This window comes from Prionailurus bengalensis, chromosome A3 (assembly GCF_016509475.1).
Source record: "Prionailurus bengalensis isolate Pbe53 chromosome A3, Fcat_Pben_1.1_paternal_pri, whole genome shotgun sequence".
Classification (NCBI taxonomy): domain Eukaryota; kingdom Metazoa; phylum Chordata; class Mammalia; order Carnivora; family Felidae; genus Prionailurus; species Prionailurus bengalensis.
In genome coordinates, this window is record NC_057354.1 from 8,619,439 (window position 1) to 8,635,841 (window position 16,403).

Below are 16,403 nucleotides of genomic sequence, written 5' to 3' on the forward strand. Positions count from 1 at the left end.
TTCAGGATGCCACCGCACATCAAATAATTGAGAAATAAAGCAAGATGCCTGTTTGCACGCCTTGCGAGAAGCAGTGGTGATGAGGACGTCGGAAGAAATCTGCGTGCCTAACAACGTGATCGAAACTTGGGTTTCTGTGTCCCAGCCACTGGGTGAATGACTTCTAGGATCTGGGTACCATATGGCGAAGCCCTGAGCGGTATTAATCAGCACTGTTGTTCCCGTTTCCCTGGATCTTTTCTGGCAAGAACTCCAGCGGTGGGGCCAGTGCTCGGTGCGGGGTGAACACGCATAATGCTGGACATTTGCACAACTCTTGTCACGGGATATACGGTGCGTGGTCGAAGATATGCCCGTGGAGGGACACGTTCCCAGTTCAGTCCTTCACTCGCCCCTTCCCAGACTTCCCATGGAGCACGGAGGCACACACGTGCTGCCTTTGGGTGCCATATTAAGGGAAAGCCACACAGGTCTGCCCCTGACGTTACCAAGTGCACCCTGAGTCTATCCATGCCGAGGACCTGCCTTAGATATTAAGGACATAGTTTGGGTCACAAAACGCGGCTGACTGCCTTCATGTGGTTCATAGACCGAGGTGGGGAGAGATGACCAGGCAGAACGTGCGGACTTGTCTTTCAGGCAAGGAGCGTAGATAGTGAGGGCGGCGAGGGCCACCAAGAGGGTTTAATCCAAGTCCGAAAGTGGTTCCTGTTGTGTCCCGGGAAGGCCACTCGGTCTGCAGTTTGGGGAAGAGACTGGGGGTGGGGGTGGAGGCAGGAGGCGGTACCACTTCAGGGGTGTGTACGTTGTGATGGAATATTTGGGGCCATTTTCAAGCACATAAATGTAAGTGCCAAAGGTTAACCGTAGACTGCATTCAGTCAACTTTCACTTTTGCCTTTGTAAAACGTCATCATGTTTTCTGAATGTTTTTCCGAGTAAATAAGAACTCGTTATCAAATTGGGGAAGCAAACGTTTGGGCTGGTATTAGTGTGACTGGCGGCTGGCAGAGGGCATCGTTGGATGGGACGATCCTTCAAGGACGAGCTTCCTCCTCGGTTATGGTTTTATGACATTATGTCCTTGGAAGTGTAAGGGGAGGCCCTTGGGATTGCACACAGACCTAAGAGTAACCGTGAGTTGTCCTGTGGGGCCACAGACATCTCATATGTGTTGACTTAATTCAGGTCAGTGGCTCTCCTGGATCAGACTGCCGTCCCCATTTCCTGAGGCGCAGGAAGGTCAAGTCTATGTCACCGGTGTTGGACGTGCCCTTCATTAGGCCACAAATTCCCGTTGAATGCGACTGGCATTTGTCTCGTTCTTTTGCCTATTTTGTCATCCCGGGCTTCACCCCAGCTTCCTGCCTCCATCTACCTCAGAGCAGGTGCACACGCACCTGCTCACAGAAGCTGCGAGCCTCCCTTTCATCTTGTCATGTTCCACCGGGATTTAGAAAGTCCATAGAATGGCAGCCGCCGGGCGCTGGGGAAACGGGCTCGAATCCCACCGTGGCCTTGGAGTCTCACTTTCCCCATCTGTAAAATGGGAGTGATAAAAGTTCCTGTCCTGGGGGCGCCTGGGTAGCGCAGTCGGTTGAGCGTCCGACTTCAGCCAGGTCACGATCTCGCGGTCCGAGAGTTCGAGCCCCGAGTCGGGCTCTGGGCTGATGGCTCAGGGCCTGGAGCCTGTTTCCGATTCTGTGTCTCCCTCTCTCTCTGCCCCTCCCCCGTTCATGCTCTGTCTCTCTCTGTCCCCAAAATAAATAAACGTTGAAAAAAAAAAAGTTCCTGTCCTGTAGCACCTCGGGGAAGATGGCAGGCTGCGTGATCCAGGAAGCACTCAGCTGGGACTTAGCTCTCGTAAATGCCATTATGGGTTTTTTTATTCCCCACCAAAAAAAAAAAAAAAAGACTCCAAGGAAGAGTTTGCTAATAGGCCAATTGAAATGAAAAGAGTTCATACCGTTTGTCCCAGGAATTCCAGGATCCGAAACCCGTGGATATACTCAAATAGGGCCCATATTCGAGAAGGATGGGCAGGAGGACCATCATGGTGGTGGAAAGTAGGAAGGTTTCCACACCAGTTGGCCAACAGCTGCTTCCCCGAGCCGGTCCATCCTGGGCCGCCACCCAGACTGCCTTCTCCTCTCCCCGGAACCATCCGGAGCTTCCCAGCATCTGGGGATTGAAGGGTTATCTTGGGCTTCACGGGGGACCCCAAGACCCTGCCCCCACCCCCACCGACTGCCAGCCACCCTCAGATTGGTGTTGGCGAGAGCCCTGACCTGCCCTCACCTTGAAGCTGTGTCCCCACAAACTCAAGGGCGTTCCCACATCTCCTTTGCCTCTTTGCATGTTATTTGCTTCAAGGCACAAATCTGGAAGTGGCCTAAATGCTTCATTACATAAATTATGACGTGTCCCTCCTCATCAAATATCGTGCGGCCTTATAAAAAACAATGCGTCGGCTCTAACGTGCAGAGAGTAAAGGCGGCCGGGATGTATGTTCAGCGACCAAGGCGGGTCACCTCTGGGTGTACATTGTGTAATTCCCTTTATGCAAAGTCAACTGTGCAGACATTTACGGGTGACCATATCTACATAGAACACGCAACGTGCTTCAAGTGAATGCGCGTCAGCATTCAACTTCTGTCGTGTGCTATCATTCAGAAAAACAAAGTATCGCTAGGACAAAGACCGTATTTCCCAATCTGGTGCTGTACATCAAAAATTTAAATACATCCCGCATATGCACATAGGCTTACAGACTTTATATTTGCATCGACGGTTGGTGCGTAGAACATTCCTGTGTTTTTGAGAAACTGGGAGCAACTGGGACCTTCCAGGGAGTAGAGCTGAGACGCAGGTGACAAGCGTTCAGGGAAGCCCTGGGTCTCACGTTACACTTGGTCCTTTTTAACCTTCTTGGCCCCGAGTACGTGTTGCTGTTATTATTACTCCATCGTTGGTGTCGTTGTTGTCTTGTAAACGGCAGACTCAGGACAGACGAGTGTGTTTTCGCCACTCCAAGGGAACGACTTGGCAGACAGGCCCCATGGGACGCTGGGAGGCTGGGACGGGCCTGGGGAGCTCGGGGTTAATACCCCTTCCCAAGGGGGCCTGCTGCCCCAAGCCTGCAATCCTGCAATTAGGCTAATTAAGCAATAGTTTCACGAGGAGGAGGAGGATGGAAATGTAATGGGTATCGGGACACCTGAGCTCTCAAAGGTAGATGCTAGAAGCCTGGAGGGGTGGAGGCTCCCGCTGGGGAGAGGCACTCGCTGCGGGGACTTATCTAAAAGTATTCTCTTTCCAGGCTTCAGAGAAGATTGCAACCAACCGCCCCGGCGCATTCAGGGGCTGCAGCCGTGAACGCGTCAGCGCAGAAAAGGAGGGGAGGTCTCTATTGGATGAATAAATACGGGATTCTTTCAGGATGAGAAGGCCCGCCCCAAGCCCGGGGGGGTGGAAGGGTGAGCCCTCAAGGAGCTCCAGGCTGGTACAAGTGGGTCTGTTAAACTGGCTCAAGCTACGGGCACCTGGGTGGCTCAGCGGGTTAAGCACCCAACTCTTGATGTGGCTCAGATCATGCGAGGGCTTGTGAGTTCGAGCAGCCACGTCGGGCTCTGGGCTGACAGCGCAGAACCTTCTTGGGATTCCCTCTCTCTCTCCCTGTCTCTCTGCCCCTCCCCTGCTTGCATGCACATGGTCTCTCTCTCTCTCTCTCTCTCTCAAAATAAACAAAAAAGTGTACAAGCTGTCTTATAACAACCCCTACTTTGTATCGAACACCTACTCTGTTCCAGGCCCAGATCTAAGGCTTTTCCTCCATTAATTCACCCCCAGCCACACCTTCCAGTGAGACACACACTACGTTATTTCACTGAGTCTAGGATATATATTTTTGGCTTTGTAACTAGAGTTAGCAGACAAAATGCAGGACTGCAATTGAATTGGAAATGCAGATAAAAGTTGCAAAATTGCTTAGTGTAGGTATGCACCGAGTAGCATGCCCCAAATGGGATTAATTTATCCTAAAACATTGTTCGTTTCTTTATCTGAAACTCAAATTTAATTGGATGTCCCATATTTTATCTGGCCACTCTACTGACAACACTTCTAAAGTCTATATAACTCTTAGAATCAGTGGGCTGTTTATAATCAGTAACATTGTTTTCTTTCTTTGCGGTTCATACAATAACGTTGCTTTTCAGTGGCTTCTCGGATTGGAGGACATGTGACATCATTATCCCCAGCTGACAGATGCTCAGATTGAAACTCGCGGAAGTTAACTCACTTCTGCAATGGCACAACCTCCACAAAGCCAACGGTGCAGCCGGGACTTGAACACGGGTTCTAGGAGCCACACGTAACTACTGTGCTTCTAAGCGGGGAGCCAGTAGGAGCCTAATGTCAAAGAGCAGGTAACACTGGATGGTCAGGAGCGCTGTGTTACATTTCTGATATCCTTCTTTTTGCTCAAAATTCCATAGGGCAATTTTTGACCTGTACCTTTATTTATTTTTCAGTTTATTTATTTTGAGAGAGAGAGAGAGAGAGAGAGAACACGAGTGGGGGAGGGACAGAGACAGAATCCCAAGCAGGCTCCATGCCAGCTCAGGGCTTGAACCCACGAACCGTGAGATCATGACCTGAGCCGAAATTAAGAGTCAGACACTCAGGGCACCTGTGTGGCTCAGTCAGTTCAGCGTCCGACTTCGGCTCAGGTCATGATCTCGAAGTCTGTGAGTTCGAGCCCCGCGACGGGCTCTGTGCTGACAGCTCGGAGCCTGGAGCCTGCTTCGGATTCTCTCCCTCTCTCTCTGCCCCTCTCCCGCTCACATTCTGTCTCTCTCAAAATAAATAAATATTAAAACAAATCTTAAGCAGCACCTGGGTGGCTCAGCCGGTTAAGCGTCAGACTTCGGCTCAGGTCACGATCTCACAATTCGAGCCCCGCATCAGGCTCTGTCCTGATGGCTCAGAGCCTGGAACCTGCTTCGGGTTCCGTGTCACCCTCTCTCTCTCTCTCTCTCTGCCCCTCCCCTGCTCATCCTCTGTCTCTCTCTCTCAAAATAAATAAACACTAAAATAATTTAAAAAAAAGGAGAGAGAGAGAGTCGGACACTTAACCGACTGAGCCACCCAGGAGCCCCAATTTTTTCTCTGTATCTTTAGCTTCTCGGCCGTGGAGAGTTGGGATCCAAGTTCAATTCAGAGGTTACAATGTTTAGGAGCTTCTCTGTCATTAGAACATGAACTCTGTGAGGCACGCCCACAGCCTCTGGGTGGATTCAAAAGGCGCCAGAACCCGCAGGTCAATCCAGAGCACATACTCGCGGCATGAACCAGGCTGCCCCTTCTTGAGTCAGCAAGGGTTGGTGGTTAAGGAAACAAGTTTTTAAATCATCGGTCAACACCTAACAAGTGCTCAAACCCCAGCGTTCACTCATCCAACAAATATTTCCTGAGGCCTCCCCTAAACCAGGCATAGTTCTGGAACTAGAGACATGGCAGGGAGGGAAACAGGAAAAAAAAAAAACAACAACAACAAGTCCTTGCCCCCATAGAAAGTAACCTTATAGTGATAAAGACAGAAAATGAAAAATCAAATTATACAGTATTTAGGAGATGATTAAAACTATGCAGAAAGGTAAAGCAAGCAGGAGAGAGAAATGGGAAGTGATGGGAAGTTGCCATTTTAAATGGGCAGGGCGTCCAGAAGAGATCTCAAGGTAAAGCCATATGAAGATCTTAGAGGAGAGCATCCCCTGCAGAGCCAATGCAAAGGCCCTGAGGTCAGCAGACATTTGTGGTATCTGAGGATGCCGGTGAAGCAGCTCTAGGATACGAGACAGGAGCTGCCGTGGGAAAGGCCATGCAGAGGGAAAAGTGACCTGTGGGACCAGAACAGACTTTGGCTTCTCCCTTGATGGAGACAGGACATTTGCCAACCATATGGCTTCAGGCAGGTGGCTTGATCTCTCTAAGCTTTACACATGTGTCTTCTTTTTAAAAACGGAGCTGGGGGGCACTGGCATGGCCCAGTCCATTAAGTTTCCAACTCTCGATTTTGGCTCGGGTCATGATCTTGACGTTCGTGAGACTGAGCCCCGGGTCGGGCTCTGCCCTTCACGTGGGCCTGCTTGGGATTCTCTTTCTCTCTCTCTCTCTCTGTCCCTCCCCCCACTCATGTTCTCTCTCTCTCTCAAAATAAATAACTAAATGAACATTTTTTTAAAAATTGAAAAATGGAGCTGATAATGAAACCCACCTCTTGGAGTAGTTCTATGAAGTAAGCATTACAGTGACCCGTACGAGGAGAAAGCCTGTGCCGTGGTGCTGGGCTTACTGGTGAGCAAATACACAGCTTCTTTGCCCCTTGGCAAGTGCCTGCTTTTGTTCGCGCACCCAAGGGAAGCGGATAGATTGAGATGGTGTATGTAGGGTGGACAGAATTTTAATTTCCTGATGGATGCGTTTGTTCGTTGAGTCATTCAGCAAACATTTCCTAGATGCCTCCTTGTGCGAGGTTCCGTGCTGAGCGCTGGGGACTTGAGGATGAAAAGGCTGCTCTTCAGACTCAGCAGAGTCTCACCTTGAACTTGGACTGTGACTGGTAGCCTGTCTATCGGGGGTCTTTTTACAATCTGAAACAGTCGCAACATCGAAGAATAGAAATCTGGCCCCCAAATCCAGATTTCCGGTTCTCTTTATTTAAAAAAAAAAAAAGTTTATATATTTTGAGAGAGAGAAAGGAAGAGAAAGCATGCGAGCGGAAGACAGGCAACGAGAAAGGGAGAGAGAATCCAAGCAGGCTCCGTGCTGTCAGCGCAGAGCCCGATGTGGAACTCGATCTCACCAAACCGTGAGATCATGACACGAGCTGAAATCGAGAGTGAGACGCTTAACTGACTAAGCGCACCCCCCCGCCCCCACCGCCAGGCGCCCCAGTTCTCTTTAAAGATCAGGAGTTTGGGCTACACAGGGCCCCGGTCCCACATGGCAAGCAACAACCGGCCTGAGCAGCACCGTGGGACCCAGGTGGCTCAGGTCCCACTGTTCCCTGTTGTTCATACCAAGTGCCCTTGGTTCATTTTTTTTTTTTTTTTAACCTTCTGTGGCCACCACCCATCTCGGACGTATTTTGACCTCTAGGAGACGTGTCACGCCGGAGGCAACGATGACCCTGGCCGGCTTCACGGTGGTGGTAAGCTGGAGCTAGGACTCGTCAGACACTGGACAAGAGGGAGTCATTCGTGCAAAGCCGGGGATGCATCCACCGCCCCACAAGGACGCCACAGGCCCGCGATTCCCAAGCTGGTGGCTTCCATGAGCGCTGGGCTCAGCGGCCATCAATTTGCAAGTCAAAGCACGATCAGGAAGATGGTGGGCATAAGAATCAGAAAATGGGCTTGAACTAAATTACACGAGCTCCGGGTGGAGCAGGAGGAGAGAGGGAGAGCCGCTTGGGTCTGAATCATTTTGTCAGCCGTTGTAAGCCCAGGAATGAGCCCGAGTTTCCTTGACGGGTCCCGGGTCCTTCCTACCTCTCGGGACCGGAACACCTCGCCTCCCTGAGTGTGAGGCCGGTGAAGGTTCGGAAAATTTGAATGAGGCGGCCCCGAAATACAACCCGCCTTCTCCATCCAGCGCCAAATGGGAGAAACCGTGAGGTTGCACAAAATAGGGGACAAAACAGCCGTGTCAGACACCGGGATCGTATCTGTGGGGTTGTTCAGCGTAAGAGTACTGGGGCGTAAACAGTGTGGCCTCCGAAGGAGCGTAAGTCACCTTGACTTTGCGCCCAGGGTGAGTTTGTCACTTGAAGGACCCTAATCAGGAGCTCACCTGCCAGCAGTAGGCCCTTCAGTACTTCCGGTGTTGTTCTAGAATTCTACACCAGAGGCTTTGCTGGAAAGGGACACTGCCACTGGCAGGGATTTTCCCTGGTGAAACAAGTCAAGGCTGGAAACACAGTCGGTTAGAAATACCGCACCGGTACCGCTATCCTGGCATGGCTAAGCATCCCGCAGGCCCCACCTGTTACAACCTCGAGAGCAGGGCTGGAGGTATTTCTTCCCTTTGCTTTTAGTATAATTTAATTGTAAGTTTATAGAACTTAATTTTTACTAATGGCTGTGTTTAACGACCGACTTACACAATTCCTGAAAAGTTGACAGTCAGTCCTCACGAGGCTGCGTGGGCGGCCCCAGCCCAGCACAGCCTGAGTCTGGGGTTTCCCCCCCGCCCCTCTTCTTGGCCTACTTAGCGCCTACACAGCCTTCCCGGATCTCAGCCAGGCGGCACTTGGTCAGGAAATTCTCCGTGCATTCTGCCGCAGGCCCCATCACACTGGTGGGAGCTAATTAGACACATGATGATTGTTCTGTCGTTCTGGGCCCTTTCCGGTGTCAGCTCCGTGGAAGCAGACTTCTGGTCTCCCCTGGCTCCCATGCCACCCAGAGGGCCTGGCACATGGTAGGTGCCCAAATAATATTGTTTAAGGAATGAAGGAATGAATGAATGAATGATGTGTGAATAAATGAATGAACGGATAAAATGTTTCCATTAAGGCTTTCTCTATCTTTTACGCGTCCAAGTTTGGTTGATACTGTGCAGAAATTATGTAAAATTCTGTGCCCAAAGGGTGAACCATTTATTAAATAAATGGCCCGCTTCTCAGCTCTTTGCAAGAGCTCAATCTTTCTTTTATTTTTGAGAGAGAGAGAGAGAGAGAGAGAGAGAGACAGAATCCAAAGCAGGCTCCAGGCTCTGAACTATCAGTGCATAACGTCGGATGCCCAACCGACTGAGCCCCCCAGGTGCCCTGATAAGTTATTCATGGAAGCCGCTAAATTCGATGTCGTTTTTACTCAGCGATACCCAGAACAACTGCTTACCTTTAAGCTTCGATCTGAAAGAAAAATCATTTTCTACCGCATTTACACCATTAAAATTGCTGTTTGTCTTGCATCCAACCTGAAACCTCACCAATTCAGGTTGGACAAGCATTACCAAGTGATTTAGAAACCTAGATGTTAACCCCCTAACGGGCTATGTGACGTCGGCTGTCCTCTTTCTCTCTGGACATCAGGGTCCTCGTCTGTAAAATAAGATTCATTCATTAAAATTTCCTGGGGCGCCTGGGTGGCTCAGTCGATTGAGCGTCCGACTTCAGCTCGGGTCACCATCTCGAAGTTCGTGAGTTCGAGCCCCGCGTCGGGCTCTCTGCTGATGGCTCGCAGCCTGGAGCCTGCTGCGGATTCTGTGTCTCCCCCTCTCTCCACCCCTCCCCTGCTCGTGCTCTGTCTCTCTCTGTCTCTCAATAATAAATAAACGTTGAAGAAAATTTTAAGTAAAATTTACTAAATGCCGTCGCGTGGGGCATCGCTCAGAGTTTACCTTTTCTGATGAGGCTTGCAGTGTAGCGGGGTCAAACAGTCAAGACAAAGACCAAGAACTAAGCCACTGAGGGCCACCTGGCTGGCTCAGTCAGTGGAGCATGTGACTCTTGATCTTGGCGTCATGAGTTCAAGCCCTGCATTGGGTGTACAGCTTAAAAAAAGAAGAAGAGAAAAGACCATTGAAATAACACTGGAAAAGTGCACGAAGAAAACACAACCAGAGGAAATAAGACAGCAGTGGAGCAGAAGGAGAACCGAGGAGGCCTCTTTAAGGAGGCGACATTTGAGCATCAATCTGAATATAAGACCTTAGAGATGAGCTTTACAGGCAGAGGCAAAGAAGGGCAAAGAACTAATTTTGCACGGCGAAGAAACAGCCAGAAGCCTAGCTAGCATGGATGGAGCAAAATGGGTGAGTGAGAGGGTGGTAATAGATGCATTTAGAAGGATAAGAGCCAGAATTAAGCAAGCCCGAGGAAAGCCTGGTCCATCCAGGGCCCTGTAGAACAGGCCACTGTTGACTTTGGCCAGTGCTTTCCAACTTTGGGCCACAGTCCCAGTGGCAGTGGAAGTTGATGAATTTGCAAAGGTAGGAAATTACTCTAAAGATCCCCTGATTTGGTATCCACTCAAGGTAATGTCTGTCAAGTAAATAAATGCAGCTCATATTTTGGATCCCACCAGCTTTGAAAGGTATTGGCAATGCTATCGTCATTTCCAGACATACAAGCCCGCTGCAAAAGCACTTGGGAATTTATAATTATGCATTTGCCATTATGTTTTTTCTCAATCAATGAAAATGAAGAGCTCAACTCTATCATGTGACTACGAACTGTCTGGTGGGAAAAAAACACACCCCCTCATCTTCCTGCCTGGAAGGACACGTTTTGAGGCTGTCCAGACCCTTCTATTGCTAAAATCATAGAAGATTCTGCTACAAGAAAATGTGTTAAGGCAAAAAGAGCACACAGTGATTTTTTAAAAGCAGGCGGGGTGGGGGGGCACCTGGGTGGCTCAGTCGGTTGGGCGTCCGACTTCGGCTCAGGTCATGATCTCGCGGTTTGTGGGTCCGAGCCCCGCGTCGGGCTCTGCGCTGACAGCTCAGAGCCTGGAGCCTGCTACAGATTCTGTGTCTCCCTCTCTCTCTCCCCGTCCCCTGCTTGTGCTCACTCTCTCACTCTCTCAAAGGTAAATAAACATTAAAAAAAAAAAATTTTTTTAAATAATAAATAAATAACATTATTATTACTATAGCAAGAATTGAGTGAGTACCTACTATCAGCGAGGCACTGTTGTGTTTTTCCCTTCAGTTACGCGTCTAATCTCCAAAACAGTGGTGTAGAATAAGCATTACAATTCAAGGTATCTTTGGGTTCAGAAATGTTCGCTAAATTGACCATGTTCACACAAGTGAAGGGGAGAGAAGAGGTAGAGATCTGTCCTCATGGAAATGTGTCAGTTAGGTATGGCTGTGTGATGTGTATCACCCTGAAACTCAATGGCTTAAAATAATAAATATTTCTTACTGTTTATGGATCGGTGGGCTTCACCAAGGGGTCCCCTTCACAGCTGAGCTCACCCATGCGTCTGTCGTCAGCTGCGGGTTGAGTAGGTAGCTCTACCAGTGGAGACGATGCTCTCTCACCTGGTAGGATATCTGCCGGCTGTTGAGTAGGCAGCCCGTGATGGCTTCCACTGGGATGGAAGTCTCCAGCACGGCTGTGCCAACCTTGTGCATATGGCGGCAGCAGGCTTCCAAAATATGCATAGGATGGATGAGGCCTCCGGAGGCCTCAACTGCTCACTGCCACTGCATTTTGTTGGTCAAAGCAAGACACGAGGGGGCGCCCGGGTGGCCCCAGTCGGTTGAGCGTCTGCCGAGCGTTCACCATCTCGCAGCTCATGAGATTGAGCCCCGCATGGGTCTCTGCACAAGTGGGATTCTCTCTCTCTGTCTGTCTCTCTGCCCCTCCCCCCTTGTGCTCCCTCTCTTTCTCTCTCAAAATAAATAAATAAACTTAAAAAAAAACCAGCAAGACATGAATCCAACTGATATTCCAGGAGTGGCGGGCAGACTTTACCCCGTGATGGACAGCCTCACCAGAATGATATCGCAAAGGGTATGGCTGTCGGGAGGGGTAAAGAGATACAGCGTCTTTGGACAACCCATCTGCCCAAATAAAAACAAAACAAAATAAATTATGTGCTATTAGAGAGCAAGTAATGAAGACACAGTTTGATCGGGAACCTCAAAACCAAGTAAGCCCCCCACTTTGGAGAAGAGTTGGCATTTTCTTTTCTTTTTTTTTTAAGTATTTGTTTTAAGTTTATTTATTTATTCTGAGAGAGAAAGAGTGAGCAGGAGAGGGGCAGAGACAGAGGGAGAGAGAATTCCAAGCAGGCTCCGTGTTGTCAGCACAGAGCCTGACACGGGGCTCAAACCCACAAACTGTGAGAACCGAAATCAAGAGCCAGAGGTTTAACCGACTGAGCCGTGCAGGCACCCTGGCAGTTCCTTATACATACATTAAACACATACCTACTCTATGACCCAGGAATTCAACTTCTAGGTATTTCCCCAAGGAAAATAAACATGCATGCCCTCCAAAAAGAGTTACACAGATACGTCCACCGGAGCCTTATTCACAGTAGCCAAAAATTGGAAAAGAAATGATAAATATCCTTCAGCAACAAATAGATACACAAGCGCTGTACATCCACACAATGGCCCGGGGAATCATTTCAGAATGAACTAAGGGTGCACAAATAGAATGTATGAATCTCAAAAACATTATAATACTGAAAGAAGCCAGACACAAAGAGTATACATCTCGACTGGTTCCATTTTCACGAGGCTCTGACGCTGGCACGTCTGAGCGATGGGGCTAGAAATCAAAACCACAGAGGCGGGCGGGTTATTGCTGGAAAGAGGGATGAGGGATCGTACAAACACCGTGGAAGGTTCTCTACCAATTAGGACGGCGGTTACAAGGTGGTTACAAGGTGGTTACATTTGTTGAAACTCATAAAAGCATGCTTGGAATCCTTATGATTTATTGTATGCAAATTGGACCCCGATTAATGATAATAATAATAACAATAATAATAATAATAACAAAGACAGGCTCCCCAAGGCTTTCAAAGAGAGGTCTGGAAGAACTGGCCAGGGTTTCGTTGTGAAGCTCCGTGAGTCACAGCATTAGAGAAGCGGTCTGATGGGGGCCCCTGGGGGAACGCGTAAGCCTCAATGTGTCCTTACCTGATCCGACTACGATAGAAAGAAGGATCATTCGTTTACGTTTCCAAGAGACACACAGGAAACAGCAACAAAATGTGCAGGTAAATTCCCTGCAGCTAGCTGGGGTCGTGGGGATTTACGTTTGCTGGTAGGAGGAGGCTTGGATGCCATACTGGAGTCAGATGGCAGGAAAAAGAGGAAAGATCCACGGGGAGCCTTCTGTAGGAGTCAGACCTCACACAGAAAGTTGTGAATCAGGTTCCTGGTGTTTATGCTGCATAAAAGCCAATAATTCCTTTGGTTGGAGAATTGCTCACAAGGCATCTGACTCTTTGATCGGGGAGACCGAGAAGACTTCTCTTGGCTCAGATTGAGTGTACCAGTGACAATAAAAGAAATCCGGGCGGAGAACCGTCCTGCTAGCCCTAGGCTAGGGGCAAAGTGGGGATCATGGAACATTGGATCTTTGTCTTGGGAGCTTCCCCCCTCCCCCCTATAACTCATCCTCCTGTTTTAGAATGCAACGTTCTTTTCCGTAAAGACAACAGAGTCTAAGTTATTTTAAAATTCCTCCGAAACCGACTGAGGCCCTGAGAACACGTTTTAATAATAGTTTGCATGTTTTCAGCGGCCTGTGCGCTTTAATTCTTGCTCAATGTGCTCCAATCCCATGACACAGATACTGTTTGCTCCATTTTACAGACAAGAGGATTGCGGCTCCCACTTGCTCACGGCGTGGCCGCTCCTCCCTCTACAGGCTTTCAGAGTTGAACCGAGTACGGTTTTTGAGGTGCCTGTGAGAAAACAGGGCGCGTGTCCCGTTCCCTTTTGCAAATAATCTAAAAATAATCTTTCCAGACTCTAACCGCGCGTCCCGCTTCCTCCTGAACTTGGGTTTACAATTACTGGCCCCGAGTACTATTTGAGCTTTATTTGTGGGTCGAATGGGAAGAAAGGGGAGGCAGGCCGAACGCGAACAAGATGCATGCGTGTCCCAGGAAGGCTTTGTTTCTCTCTGGTTCCGAAGGAGAAACGTGCTGGGCGGGCTGAGTCACCACACACGACAACAGAAAGCACGGTGACTCCGTGGCCTCGGTCCTGCCTGCAGAAATTGCAAGAGTTCACTTCCTTGCAGTTTTCCAGCCAACGTGTTCAATCATTGCTGCCAATTTGGGTATGACAGTTTTCCTAGTTTTGTTTGTATTAATTGGTAAACTTGCTTTGCTTTTGTGGTTCTTGAAGAACTACAAATATAAGGAGCAGTCTCATGTTGCTGTGCGTTTACGTTGTATAATGAAATACATATAGTAACATTCTGAGGCTACGAGATTTTTTTTTCTTTGAAATGGGTTTGAATATTCCCCATATTACAGAAGTCTGTCTCTCACCAGTACGGGGGCCCCACTGCTTTCTTTTAAGTGCGTAAATGTCTCGTATGTTTCCTACAGAAATTTCAAAATCCCTAGTAGTCAAAGAAATGTAAGAAAAACCAAATATGATTTCCTCTGTTATATCTGCAAGTTAGATGTGTTTTAAGTTAAAAGCCCTGTGTTTCTTGGAAGAAACAAATATAACCCTCTATACAACGCAGGTAAAATATACATTAACACAACCTTTGATGGGAATGCAATTTGACAGCATGTATCATGAGCCTTAAAAATATGACAACTCTGGGGCGCCTGGGTGGCTCAGTCGGTTGAGTGTCCGACTTCGGCTCAGGTCATGATCTCACAGCTCGTGAGTTCGAGCCCCGCGTCCGGCTCTGTGCTGACAGCTCAGATCCTGGAGCCTGCTTTGGATTCTGTGTCTCCCTCTCTCTCTGCCCCGAACCCACTCACATTCTGTCTCTGTCTCTCTCAAAAATAAAAATAAACATTAAAAATATATATATATGACAACTATGACTCCAGCATTCCATCCTGGGTAAATGACACGGAAAAGGAAAGAAGGAAGGGAGGGAAGGAAGGGAGGGTGAGAGAGAGGGAGACAGAGAAAAAATACAACCAGAAATTCTGACAACGGGAGATTGTTTAAATGTTCCCCCCTACAATATGATATAGTCCTTTTAAATGATGCTAGTGAAGAATATTGAACATCGTAATGGAAAAGTAGCCCCAAGTGTCAAAAGAAAAGCATCCCCCATCTTTTCTAGAGTGCATATGTTTTTAAATTTTTTTTAATGTTTATTTAATTTTGAGAGAGAGAGAGACAGAGCAGGAGTGGGGGAGGAGCAGAGAGAGAGGGAGACACAGAATCCGAAACAGGCTCAGGCTCAAAGCTGTCAGCACAGAGCCGGACGCGGGGCTCGAACCCATGAACTGTGAGATCATGACCTGAGCCCAAGTCAGACGCTTAAACGACTGAGCCACCCAGGCGCCCGCAGAGTATATATGTTTTTAAATGCTCAGAAAAAAAAGACTGGATGATTCACAACACAATGTCGACACTGGTAACTGCTAAATGGCAACATTAGCCACGACTTTATTTTCCTCTTTTTGTTTTCAGATGTTTTTAATGCGCTACTGTGAATGAATACTGACCTCGGAGATCAGCATGGTGAATGAACCCGGGCGTAAAACAAATTGGGGTGAAGTTCTCCCCTGTGCCCGCTTCTCTGCGTGTCCTCGGAGCAGTTATTTAATCTTCCCGAATCTCTGTGTCCTCATCGATAAAATGGGGTGAAATTTATGTCTACTTTAAAAAGCTGTATTAAATGAGATAACATGCATCCAGGGACTTAGCACTGAGATTGGCAAATATCCTGAGCTCGGTAAGTAGCATCTGCAATGAGCGAAGGCTGATAAAAATGTTTTCTTTTAATCAAGCGCATGTTTAAGTAAACATTTCTCAGTCTTCTAAGTGTGCTCACCAAACATTTAGCTTCCACTAGGAAGTTCTGCTAAAGGGAGGGGAGAGGGAGGAATAAACGTCCCAGCATGTTTTCCACTGGCCTTGTAATCGAAAGATGTTTCTTTGGAGCTCTGAAAGTCACCCGAAGCCTTTATTAATCATGGACTAGCGGTTCTTCACCAGGGGCAATTCTTCCTCCCAGGGGACCTCCGTCAACGTCTGCAGACGTGTTGGGCTTTCACAACAAGGTGTCTAGCGGGTAGAGACCACGGATGCTGCTGAACGGCCTGTAACCCACAGGACGGCCCCCACCGCACAGAACGATCGGCCCCAGAGGTCAAGAGCGCCCCAGTTGAGAGGCTCTGCTCATGGCGTTAACGGCGCACCATCTGATGATTGAAGGGGTGTGTGGCCAACTGAGCCTACTTCCTTATCACTTTTTGATCCACCATGTATATTTGTGGGTAGAGCTGGAGTGAAAACCTTTCAGAAGCACCTGCCCAGCCCCACCCCCTCCCGCCCCCGCCAGCCCCCACCGACCGCGATTTTCCCTGTTCAGCCTGGTTAGATCTCAAGCCTACTCTGCACAAAAATCTCAGGTTCGTTATCGGGGGTAAAAAGATGAAGCCCGTTTCTGTCTTTGGTCTTTTGAGACAAAGAAAGACGAGCTCATAAGCAGCTCGCGGAAACCCGGGGTGGCTAAGTGGGAGGCAGTCTGAATCTTGGAGTCTGGCCAATGTGAGTCAAAACTCAGTTTCCCTCACCTCCTCCCTCTGTGATCCTGAATAAGATTTTTTTTTTTCGTTTACTTCTTCAAAAACTTAGTTTCCTTACCTGAAAAAATGGAGTCCACGGTACCAAGACTGAAGGGTTCCAAGAATTAGATGTAAATGACATACAAAGCC